Here is a 12111-nt window from a genome sequence, read left to right as displayed (position 1 = left end):
TTTCGTTGTGTTTTATTTCTAGCACCTTCTGTTTTTACAGTTTATTGATGTTTGACTTTCCAAATTTCAAGCTTTTATTGACTTTCTGTGTAGGGGTTTTCTTGTATGGTTAAAATATGTTCCTGGTATCAGCTTCAGAACAGACAATGAGCCATTTAAGGTTTTATTTTTTTCTCATTCACAGTTTTCATGGAGGAATATTGTTGAATGAAAAATATAACCCTGACTTTGTGGCTTAATTACTTGATGTTAATAGGCAACTATGCAAGGATTCACACAGAAAATAGTTGGGATGCTGAAGGCTGAAAACCTGTTTGAATCACAAGGAGGTCCAATCATCCTCTCACAGGTTCTAAGTTGTTTTATTCACCTTTCCTTTATAACAATTAAGGACAAATGTCATTTTGGTTTATAGTGTTTCATTATTCAATTGAACTATATTGAAAATGCGTATGGTGCATAAGGGAAGTCATTTGGAGCAGCCGGAAAAGCGTACATAAATTGGGCTGCAAAAATGGCAGTTGAACTGAACACTGGAGTCCCAATATGGAGCCATCAGCCGTAGGTGGGCTGTTTGTTTCCAACAGAATGCATATGGTAACTGAATTTTGAATTCCAATTCTATCAGAATGGAATCACGAATTTCAATTCTATTGGAATGCAATATGGATATTTTCTTATAGATTTATGCATTGGATTTGTTTCCACAGAAATTGATGCTTGAAGAACGGACCACGAAATTGAAAGTGATTCTTAGCAACATTATTCTTTTAGAATGTATTAGTGTATTTGTTAGTTTTTGATGTTTTTATTCCCGATTTTAAAGTTTTTTTAGTTTTATTCTTTAACAATAAATATAATTCTTAACAATTGTTACCCGTATTCTATAAGAAATAATGCATTTTTTGTTTTTATTCTTCAATTGATTGTTCAAGAATTTGTTATTCTACAAGAAGTTTTTAAAGTCATGATCAAGAGAGTTAATTATCCCAAAAAATATGGAATTTTCCTTTTTTTAAATTTATCTCAATTGTCTAAAATACCCTTAGAATGAAATTAGATGATATTTTTCAATTATCTTTAATTTAATAATATATATTAATCACTTTCTTAAATTAAGTAAAATGATTGGCCCACATTTATGCATATAATAACACAATAATTAGTTTAAATAGAATAACCTAAGCCTATATATATATATATATATATATATATATATATATATATATATATATATATATATCATACATACTTATAAAGCTAGCATTTTTTCTTGAATCTTATGCATTTGAAACCCCATTTTTTAACTAATGCAACTCAAAAGCTTTCTTAATTATGATTTAATACTCAAAATTTTTATAACTTATATTATGTTTTAATTAGCATTTAGTGAAAAGTTTACTATAAAAATGTCAATCTTTTGTGTCTTTTGTGTTATATAAAATCTTACATGTAAGAAGGATGTCATAAGAAAATGAAAAGAAAATTTTTCAATAGGCACAATTCTTTTAGAACGTATTTGCAGTGATGGAGTCCCTAAAAGAGCTCTACAAGTCAAGGTTGTGGATGAATGTATCATTTTTTACTCATAATTTGATCGTGTTATATTTTTTTTTTCCAGTAATATAAATAAGACCATTCAAAATCATATGTTTAGAGATATTTTGTTTTCTTAAACCATACCATTCAAAATCATATGTTTAGATATATTTTGTTTTCTCAAACCATATTGATTTGAAACCTACATAACTTTTTATATTCCTTAATTAAAACCATTTATAGTATTTATAAATTTCCAATAATTTTTTTGCATTCTCTTATTATATATGTAGTTATATTAGTACATTTTTCTTACAAAAAGTCGTCATTTGGTTGAAGATATTGTGATTCAAAAGTTTTTATATAGTTGAAGCATTCACGATCCAATTATGATGATTTGAAGAAATGAGTTATGTCGCATCGATGGTAATTGTAATATGATTTTTTCTTTCAACCAAAACAAATGAAGCTTTTTCTATTCTTTCTTTATATTCAGTTTCTCATTTAATCTTTATATGTAATTTGTGTGTATTACTCAATCTTGAATGTGACTCTCCAAACATCAATGTTTTGCTTGGAATATCTTTCTGATTCTTTTTTTTCAAGAAAAATATTTTGATTGCAGGTTAGTGATGAATTGTCATCAAGTTTCTATTGTTGAATTGTGTTAAATGAAGAAAGAAGATTCATAAAATGGATATAGGTTTTTTTTTTAGCAAAGTTGACGAATGTTAGTTTTTTCTTTTGATTTAAATGTATATTTATGTAACATCTTTATTTATATATTCAACCACCCAATGCTCTTATTTATTTGATTGTGGTTTTTCTATTTTGATTATGTTTATTTTCTATTGTTTTTTTGTTGGGTTATTCTACACAACATATTTAAAAGACAATATTTAAAAGATAACATAATTTTGAACATTTGATATGTAATTACGATAGACTTATCATGATGTGTTCTTCATATGAAAGTAATTTATCCATATTACTACGACAAGAATTACATATGACATTTACGAAAATATATATATTATATGTGATTTGTTTAACATGTATATGCACCTATGTATGTTATAAATTTATAATTAAATATCTTTATGTTTAATAATTGAAGGGATTAAAATGATGCATACCAATTATTTAGACGAATATAATAATAATAATAATAATAATAATAATATTAATAATAAATATACATTTTCAAGTACCGCATTCATTTGAAACTCATGCTACAACTCAAGAGTTTTCTAATTTATGTATATTTATTAGTTACAACTCAAGAGTTTTTAACTTATGATTATTAATTAGTAATCACTAATAACTTTTTATTTTCTTTTCTTTTATAAGGTTGTAAAGTTTTGCTCATTTAAAACATTATTGTATTTGAAGAGATTTGTGATTTAAACATGAAGAGTTAATATAAATGTTATTAAAAAATGTTTTAGTGTTTTTATGTTATTAAGAATTATAGTGTTTATTTTTCATATTTTTTATTATTCGTTGTATATATATCTTTTTTAATACAAATGTTATAATAGATGTTTTTCTATTTTTATGTTACTAAAAGTTGCAGTTCATATTTTTATTCATACGTTTTGTTACCCGTTATATTATCATTCATTTGATATATAATTTACACAATTTTAAACGGTTTATAAAATTATCAAATAATTGTATATATCACAATGACTTAAAAATTAAACTATAATGTTTAATAAAACTAATATGTTAACTATATGTTTGCTTTACTACTAACATTTTGTTTCAAAGTAGAAATATTAAATAATAATTTGGTAAAAAATATTATTTTAACTATATAATTCTATTCTCGCGCAGCGCGCAAGGATTCGCCTACTATACTTATAAAGAAAACATTTTTCCTTTCACCACATTCATTTGAAACTTCCATTTATTTTTCCTTTTACCACATTCATTTGAAATTCTCATGACTTTTCAATTTCTTTCTAATAATGATTATAAGTTGGTTAATAAGGTTAAATAAATATCAAACCTAAAGTGTAATCATATATAAACTAAATTTCAATATTAAAAGAATATATTTTCTTCTACTTATAAAGTTATGTTTTTAATTTTAAACATATTATACTTAATTTTATAGGTCTAATATGTTGTTGTATGTAAACCATTATCATTACTGGGTCAACTTCAATATAAATTTCAGTTCCACTTAAAAAACTCAAAAAATATTTTGTGAATAGTTAAAAGTGATAAATTGTAGTGCTAAATGCAAAAACTAAATTGTAGTATCAATTTAACTAAAATATTTCCTAAATATATTTTTATAATCGTTACAGGTTTTCAAATAAGTAGCTTAAAATAACTTTGTTAAAAATAACTCTACATAAATGATTATATTGTTACCTTTAAAATAAAAAAAAATTTTGTTTGATATTTTAAATAATTACAATGATAGAAATTAAAATGTTAAGCAAATAAATTTTACAAAATTAGTTAACAATAACAACAACTATAAATAACATTAAACTATATATTATATTTAATTTTATTCATGAGTAACCCGTGGGTAGAGGTCATTCAAAATATTGAGATTATGTAGTTTTAATAGATGTATATATTATCATATAATTCAAAATAATCAATATATTATATCAACTTAGTATACAAATTATTATATCAATTTTAACAACAAAATTATTGTTATATTTAAAAAAACATATATTTGTAAAGATTTCAGCTATATAGATATTTCTGCGCAACGCGCGGGCATTCGCCTAGTTTATGAATATTCTTAACCACTTTTTCTAAATATGCATGTTTTTCGGTTCAAGAATTATGAAAGAATAAACTGATGATTATCTCCGGAAAAAAATGGGAGTATGTTAACGATAAATAAATATTCATATTATATTGGATAAGTTATGAAAATTTATAAATCAGCATATTTTAGATCGCGGCCATAATTCTTTTTCCTAGATTCATTATAACGATAAACAGATATTCATATTATATTGGATAAGTTATGAAAATTTATAAATCAGCATATTTTAGATCGTGGCCATAATTCTTTTTCCTAGATTCATTAGTTAAAATAAAATAATAAGTATTTGTCTAAATAGAAACTACAAAGAACCGATTTTTTTTTAAATAAAAAAAATCAAAATGCTACTAATATAAAATCACAAATAACCGTTTCACAAATTAAAAACCACAACTACGAAAATAATTTGTTTGTAATATTAAAGAATTTTCATTACAAAAGATTCTTATCCAAAGTTCAAAACTTGGATGATTGTCATCAAAGAATAGAAAGATCAAATTTACTAATAAATGTGAATTAATCTTCCTATTCTAATAAATACAGATATTTATTCTTCTTTTGATAAGTGTCACACTATTTTAACTCCTTATTAATATTTTTAACTCCTTATTAATATTATATGTCACTTATCATGTCATCTGTCAACCTATTAATTATCAATTTTAAATTTTAAATTCTCACTCTAATTACATTAAATTAATAATTGATTTTTCATTTTAAACTTTAAGTTTGTCACTCTAGTTATATTAAATTAATAACATTAGGTTAAAAAAAAATTAATACAAATTATAAGGTGATATAACTTCACGTATTTATTTAAATCAACAATTATAATTTTATATAACTAAAAAAATATATTTTAAGTAATAATTTATTTAAAATAATTTGTTAATAATTTTGATTTTTTAATATGAAAGTTTAATTAATTTTATAATCATAGTTTTCATGGGTTATAAACTAATATAGTATATATTGAAGTATAATAGTTTCAATGAATTCAATAGGAAGCCACAAATCCAAACCCTTCACATTAGATAATTACTAATAGATTACGAATTTACTCTTTTCATTAAAATTCATGTGAATTATTATAATCGTTGGGTTATATTAATCAAAGAGTTCATAAAAGAAAGTTGTTGCAAGTAATTAATAAAAGGGTTTTTATCGTGTATGAAAGTTGTTGCAAGTAACGTGCATAAAAGAAAACTCATACATTTCTTATGCCCTTCTCCAACAGTCTACAAATGGTTTAAATATCAAATAAATAAATGTTTATCTATTTTAGAACGCGACATCGACAAGTCCTGTTGGTTGACGCAACCATCTTTTCCCGTTCGTCATTGTTACATAAGACAGATACACACACTCTTCCCCTGCACATCACTTCAAAGTTCAAAGGGTTTTCTTGCTGTTAATCTGATCTCTGGTCGGTTTTCTTTCTACTTAGATCTGTTTCTCGAGCTTTGTAGGTTTGTTTTGCATGTTTTGCTTATATGTTTTAGTCCATTGATACAAAATGTTTATATGAATTTCGTCTGTGTTTGTTGATCGATTTTCATGTGTTTTTTCAATAATCAGGCATCGATCGATCGAACAGATGTGTTTATTTCGTATTACATTTCAACCGAACATCGATCGATCGAACAGATGTGTTTTTTCAGTCGTTATTAATATTAGGAGACGAAGATAGGGCTAGTTTTGGTTAGTTCGACTCTTGATGTTTTATATTTTAATAACCTTAAAATGATTGGTGTATATCTATGATTAGCGATTCCAGATATCCCTAATTTGTTTCTCGAAATTGGTGTAAACTTGATTATGGGGATTATAATGAAAGTAAGAAATTGTATTAGGAAAGTTGAAATGAGTCCAGTTAACTAGTATACTGTGTGCTATACATCATTTGTGCACTCTAGCTAGAAAAAAACACAATCGATCAAGGTTTTCATTGATTTTTAACATAAGATGAAACATTTTTGTCCCTATGGTTTTGATTGAGTAGGTGCTTGGACTTTTACTATTAGCAACATCAGTTAATGTTCAAGCTGTGGATCTACCTTAACAAAGCCCCTGATGAACACGCAATCACATAAAGAGAAGGAATAATAATAGGGTAGCTACATGTACGTAAAACCAATCACATTGAGTAGCTTTAGTTTTGGTTTGTCCTATTAATGAACATTTTGTCAAATTCCATGGTTGATTGATTTACTCTTGTTGTAGAACACTAGAATATATTTTCTAAAATTGAAATCAAGACAAAGTAAAGGGTCAAAATGGTTGACCATAATCCAATAAAAAATAAATTATTTGTGTGAAATATGCATGCAGGAAATGGAAACAATGTATAAGGTGGTGCAGGAATACACATACAAGAGTGAGGGTATCAGTAGAGTAGTATTGAGGCGGGGAAGGTGAAATTGCAGGTGGCGTGTGGGAAGTGCAGGAACAACATGATCGTAGTTATGGATCTTAAGGCATTGAAAACGAGTGGACCCATGTCGGTAAGTATATTTGTTTATATATATATATATATATATATATATATATATATATATATATATATATAATTTTGTTTGTGTTTATACTTTAAATATGCAGTGTTGTGAAGAGGTTTTGGGTATAAGCTTGACGAAAGATGATGAAGAAGCTAGAATGGGAATCCTATCACTTGTAGGGAACTTTGAGATTAAAGAAAGAGATAAGTGACGAGGATGTGGGGTGGTTCGCTGTAAGTCCAGATACACACATGCACACACTTGTTACAGATTAATTTTGCAATGTATAACTTTGTTTGTTTATAGTTTATACCGATGATGATGATGATATGTCTTTTTGGTTAATTTGTAGTTGATTCAAGATGGTAGTCGTTTGAGTTTTAAGACTCTAAGACTCTACTCCGGTCATGGAATCCTGATAAAAAAGTGAAGAAGGTGAAGAAAATGAGGTACATACCCAAGCCGCTGCAAAAGAAGAGGATGGAAGAGATGGAGAAGGAGGGGTTGTATGAGGAGGAGGGAGGAGATGATGGCCAGGTTGAAGGAGAAGAATGAGGTGGAGGTGTTGGAGGAGGTGAAGGATGATGAACCTGAGTATATTAAAGCGTTTTTTGAAAGCCTCGGGAAAGAGCAGGCTCCCGATCGTGAGCCTCCTTATGAATGTAATGAGCAGAGCCGGCCCAATGCAGGTTCATCAAGTGCCCATGAACAGGGCTCAAAAAATCATAGGGCCCATTTTTTTTTTTTTGCATTCTTTAATAGAGTGTTCAGTCGGCCCAAAAAAATTAGCTTATATCCATCATCAGCCGATGAACGCAGGAAGGAAGCAAGAAAAGAGGGAGCGAGAACTGAATTTTCGGGAAAAAAAAACTCTTCAGTTTCTTCATTGATAACGCATGCATGGGTAATAGGAACCATCATTGCTGGAATGGTAACATCGATTTACATTCATTTATCATTCGATTCTATTCCATCGATTTACATTTACTTCTTAGTTCTTCCTTCTTTTTCTTCTTCTTCACTGATCAGTTTTACAAAGATTACCAACAATTTTAGAAGCTTCAAAATAAGATTTCGGAACCCTCAAATTTCGAAGGTTCAAAATCAGAATTCAGAACCATCAAAATTCGAAATAAGAAGCTTCAAAATCTTACAACTTGAGGTTTCGAAATCAAAGGTAAAATACTAAAATAAACTTTAGTTTTGCTTTTCATGGGTTTGTTTTTTCTAATCGAGTAATTTGATAATTTTAGATTTCTTAGATTTCTTATCAGGTCTTCTTTTTTCATTTTCTTTGTTTCCAAATTACTAATCAGTAGACAGTAAATCAGGAGGAACAATGATATCAATTTTCAAAAATTTGAACTCAGAAGGAACAAGGAATTGAGGTAAATTTTAATTTTAGATTTCTACTTTTTATGATTTTTTTGTTTATGATAAATTCTTATTTGTAAGAACTAAAAAGTAATTATGATTTCATCATCTCATATTGCAAATTTTCTGATTTCCTTAGAAGCATATTCTTGTTTTTTTTATTTGAAGTGTCGAAAATAATAAGGTAATTTTTGGATTTCTGATATGATATCATTGCAGATATTCTGATTTCTTTAGAAGCATATTCTGATTTTTTAATTTTAATTTAATTTAATTTATTATTATTATTATTATTATTATTATTATTATAGTTGTGATACCTTCTCTTGGTGATTTGAAGTGTGGAAAATCTGAACCAAGAAGGAATCTATAAATTGGAAGTCGTAAATAAGGTCGTTTCTTTCTTTTCTATAACTTACGATGCCTTCTAGAATAAAAAAATATGCATCTGGATATGAAAATCATAAGAAGAAACAAAAAATTAAAGAAGGTAATAAAACCCAAGCAGGGTCTATGGATAAGTTTATAACAAAAAAAAACACAAAACTTTCCGGAAAATGAAACACAAAATGTTAATGAAGCTAATCTTGATAATAATGATAATGTTGATGTTGATATTAATGCTAATGATAATGTTGATGTTAATGATAATCCTAATGTTGATGTTGATGTTAATGTTGATTTTCACACTTTTGATATATTTGATCCAAGAAATTGGGATGCTCTTGATTCTAATATGATAAATATTTTAGTATTGAAAGGTCCTAAAAGAGATTTGTCTATTACGAAAGGTCCTAAAGATAAATATTTAAGAAGATTTTATGCAACATATTATACTAAAACTTTACCAAATGGAGAAAAATGTGATAGAGATTGACTTGTTTATTCTAAAGAAATTGATAAAATTTTGTGTTTTTATTGTAAAATATTTCGAAAAAGGTGTCGAAAGGGTGAATTAGCAAATGAGGGTTTTAGGGATTGGATATATCGTAACACTGGAATTAAAGAGCATGAAACTAGTATGAAACATGTTAAAAATATAAATACTTGGTATGATTTGCGTTTAAGATTACAAAAAAATAAAACTATTGATAATGCGGCTAAAAAACAATTAGAAAAAGAAACAGTTCATTGGAGACAAGTTTTGTTGAGAATTATCTCTATTGTGAAATTTTTGCTAAACATAATCTAGCTTTTCGTGGTACTAATGAGAAATTGTATAAAGATAACAATGAAAATTTTTGAGGCTTATTTGAAATTTTGGCTGAATTTGACATGGTTTCTTATGACCATATACAACGTATTACAAATGAAATTGGTATCCATAAACATTATCTTGGGCATAGGATACAAAATGAATTAATACTTTTTCTTTCTTCAAAAATAAAGGCTATGATTATTAAAAAGATAAAAAATGCAAAATATTTTTCTATAATACTTGATTGTACTCCTAATATAAGTCACCAAAAGCAAATGACTATTATTTTAAGATATGTAGATGTCTCGTCAAATGTGGTTTGCATTGAAGAATCCTTTTTAGGGTTTTTAGATGTAAATGATACAACCGGCCAATGACTCTTTGATGTTTTACAAAATGAATTGAATTTGCTTGATCTTGACATTAATAATGTACGCGGACAAGGTTATGATAATGGATCAAATATGAAAGAAAAACATCAATGAGTGCAAAAAAAACTTTTAGATATAAATTCAAGGGCTTTTTATACTCCTTGTGGTTGTCATAGTTTGAACTTAACTTTGTGTGATATGGCTAATACTTGTGGTAAAGCTGAAAGTGTTTTTGGAACAATACAACGTATCTATACAATTTTTGCAAATTCCACTAAGAGATGGAAAATTTTAAAAGGTAATGTGAAAGGGTTAACTCCTAAATCTTTGTCATCCACTCGTTAGGAGAGTCGTGTTGATAGTGTTAAAGCTATAGGACAAACGATATCTGGTCAAGTCTATGGATGGATCCAGATCTACAGGCCGGCCGACCCCGACCGATGAGCATAGGGAATCTATACTCGGAATGGTACTCGAATCCATTTACGATCCCGAGTTTCCAGACACATCGCAGACTAGCTTTCCAATAAAGAATGCAACCAAGATAGGGATGAATGACTCTACTGACAAGTTACGGGATACGAGCGTCATCCCCACCCCTGCTTATACAGAATCAACTCAATTACATAGACCCTGTAGGGAGTTGGTTAGGAGGAAAGGAAGCCAGTGACTCCCCGTTTTTCTTATTTAAAGAGAGTGAAATGAGCCAGTAGCTCTGGGAAAGAAGGAAAAGAAAGGGAAGGAATCACTATAGTTACTCAAAAAAAAATTACAAATTTTTGATATACAAAAAGCTTTACTTCAAGTAGCCAAAAATGATAATGATCCAAAACTAACACGTGAAGCTAAATCCTTAGCAAAAAATGAACTTGACAACGTTGAGTTTATATTGGCATTAGTAATTTGGTATGAAATGTTAAACACTGTTAATTTAATTAGAAAACAATTGCAATCAAAAGATATGCTTATTGATGTTGTTATGGAAAAAAATAAAGGAGTTGATTTCGTATTTTAAAGAATACAGAGAAAATGGGTTTTTAATTCTCAATGCCCAATCCGTTGGTGAGGCCATACCATATAAAGTTAGTACACATCTACTTCCACATAAACATTTTTTATCTAATCAGGTCGGGATTAGCAAGGTTCATCTTCTCCCATGATTGATACATGATTTGGAGTGTTATGTCTTAGGGGATCTTTGATAAGGGTCTACATTTGCATTCCTTGACATACGCCATACATGTATTAATTCGAAAGATGGAACTCTGATGGGATCAATTGTCCTTTCGAAAGATTACTAATTACAATTCCTTACTATTACTTGTAAAGAGATGCATGTAAATATGCGTCAAAATGAAAATTTAAACTCAACCAAAGGTATGGAAGACACGTGTTGATGATAAAATCGGATATACATGATCTCCCATATGTTAACATATATATTCTAGATTGCAATAAGGTTACAAAGTTACATCACACTTGAAGGGTTCAAATGCAAGAAATAGTTATATATGTACTCGTCTTATAATATATATATGAATTAACAAAAGTGTTAGATTAAGGTGTCTAAGCCAATAACTAAATTGGTATATTCTTGTAGTTAGAAGCAAAGTCCTTTTTGGGTTGCATTCATAACTAGAACTGAGTTATAATGACATTTAGAGAGAGAAAGGATATATATTTATTAGTTTATTATATGATTAATAAATTGTAATAAATGATTTGTTAATATATTATGCTTAATATATTAATTGGAAATAAACAATTGATTTGTTAATTTATAAGGTTAATAAATTAATAAGAAATCAATGAGAATTAAGTAATTATTAATCAGAATTAATTTGGAAATGATTCATGATTAATTGTAATTAATTAAAGGTTCAATGGTTGAATTGTAATTGTTCATAATTTAGCAAAGAAAGAAAATTTTAGAACCCATATAGGTGGTGAATGAAATTAGGAAGGATTCTAGGGTTCCTAGAATATTCGTAAAACTGATAAGGATACTATATTTGAATAGAATAAATCTGAATATTTAATTATTCAAATCTAGGGTTTTCTTTGTCTCATCTACACTATATATAGGACCCCAAGGAGGTCTAATTTTGTGCAAACTCTTCCTATAAAGATACTCTGGCCGAAAATCTCCTCCTTCCTCTCTCCTCTTGTCTTCTAGTTCTAGGGTTTGGGTGTAAGCAATTAGAGACATCATTCTTTTGGTGCTAAGCTTTCCAAGACCAGCACTATAAGGGATTGATGTGATTTGTTTACAATAACTAATCAAAAGGTATGGCTCTGTACTTTGTAATTTTCGAATTACAATGGGTT

At 27.9% G+C, this 12111-nt stretch overlaps 1 long non-coding RNA gene across 3 annotated transcripts; it reads left to right on the top strand.

Annotated features, from left to right (window-relative positions):
• The first annotated feature begins 5635 nt into the window (after positions 1 to 5635).
• On the top strand, positions 5636 to 8012 carry LOC145106279 (uncharacterized). 3 transcript variants are annotated; one of them, XR_013707534.1, is made up of 6 exons: positions 5636 to 5768; positions 6345 to 6465; positions 6674 to 6846; positions 6944 to 7073; positions 7193 to 7771; positions 7870 to 8012. It is a non-coding gene; the product is annotated as an uncharacterized LOC145106279 (long non-coding RNA). The 3 variants fall into 3 exon arrangements; XR_013707533.1 differs by having other exon boundaries at positions 7193 to 8012; XR_013707535.1 differs by lacking the exon at positions 6345 to 6465 and having other exon boundaries at positions 7193 to 8012.
• The last annotated feature ends 4099 nt before the right edge of the window (positions 8013 to 12111 follow it).

The sequence above is a fragment of the Lactuca virosa genome, chromosome 1 (assembly GCF_052849685.1).
Source record: "Lactuca virosa cultivar CGN04683 chromosome 1, Lactuca_virosa_CGN04683_v6, whole genome shotgun sequence".
Lineage (NCBI taxonomy): Eukaryota > Viridiplantae > Streptophyta > Magnoliopsida > Asterales > Asteraceae > Lactuca > Lactuca virosa.
Note: the sequence above shows the minus strand (reverse complement) of the source record. Positions and strands in the feature narration are given on the sequence as shown.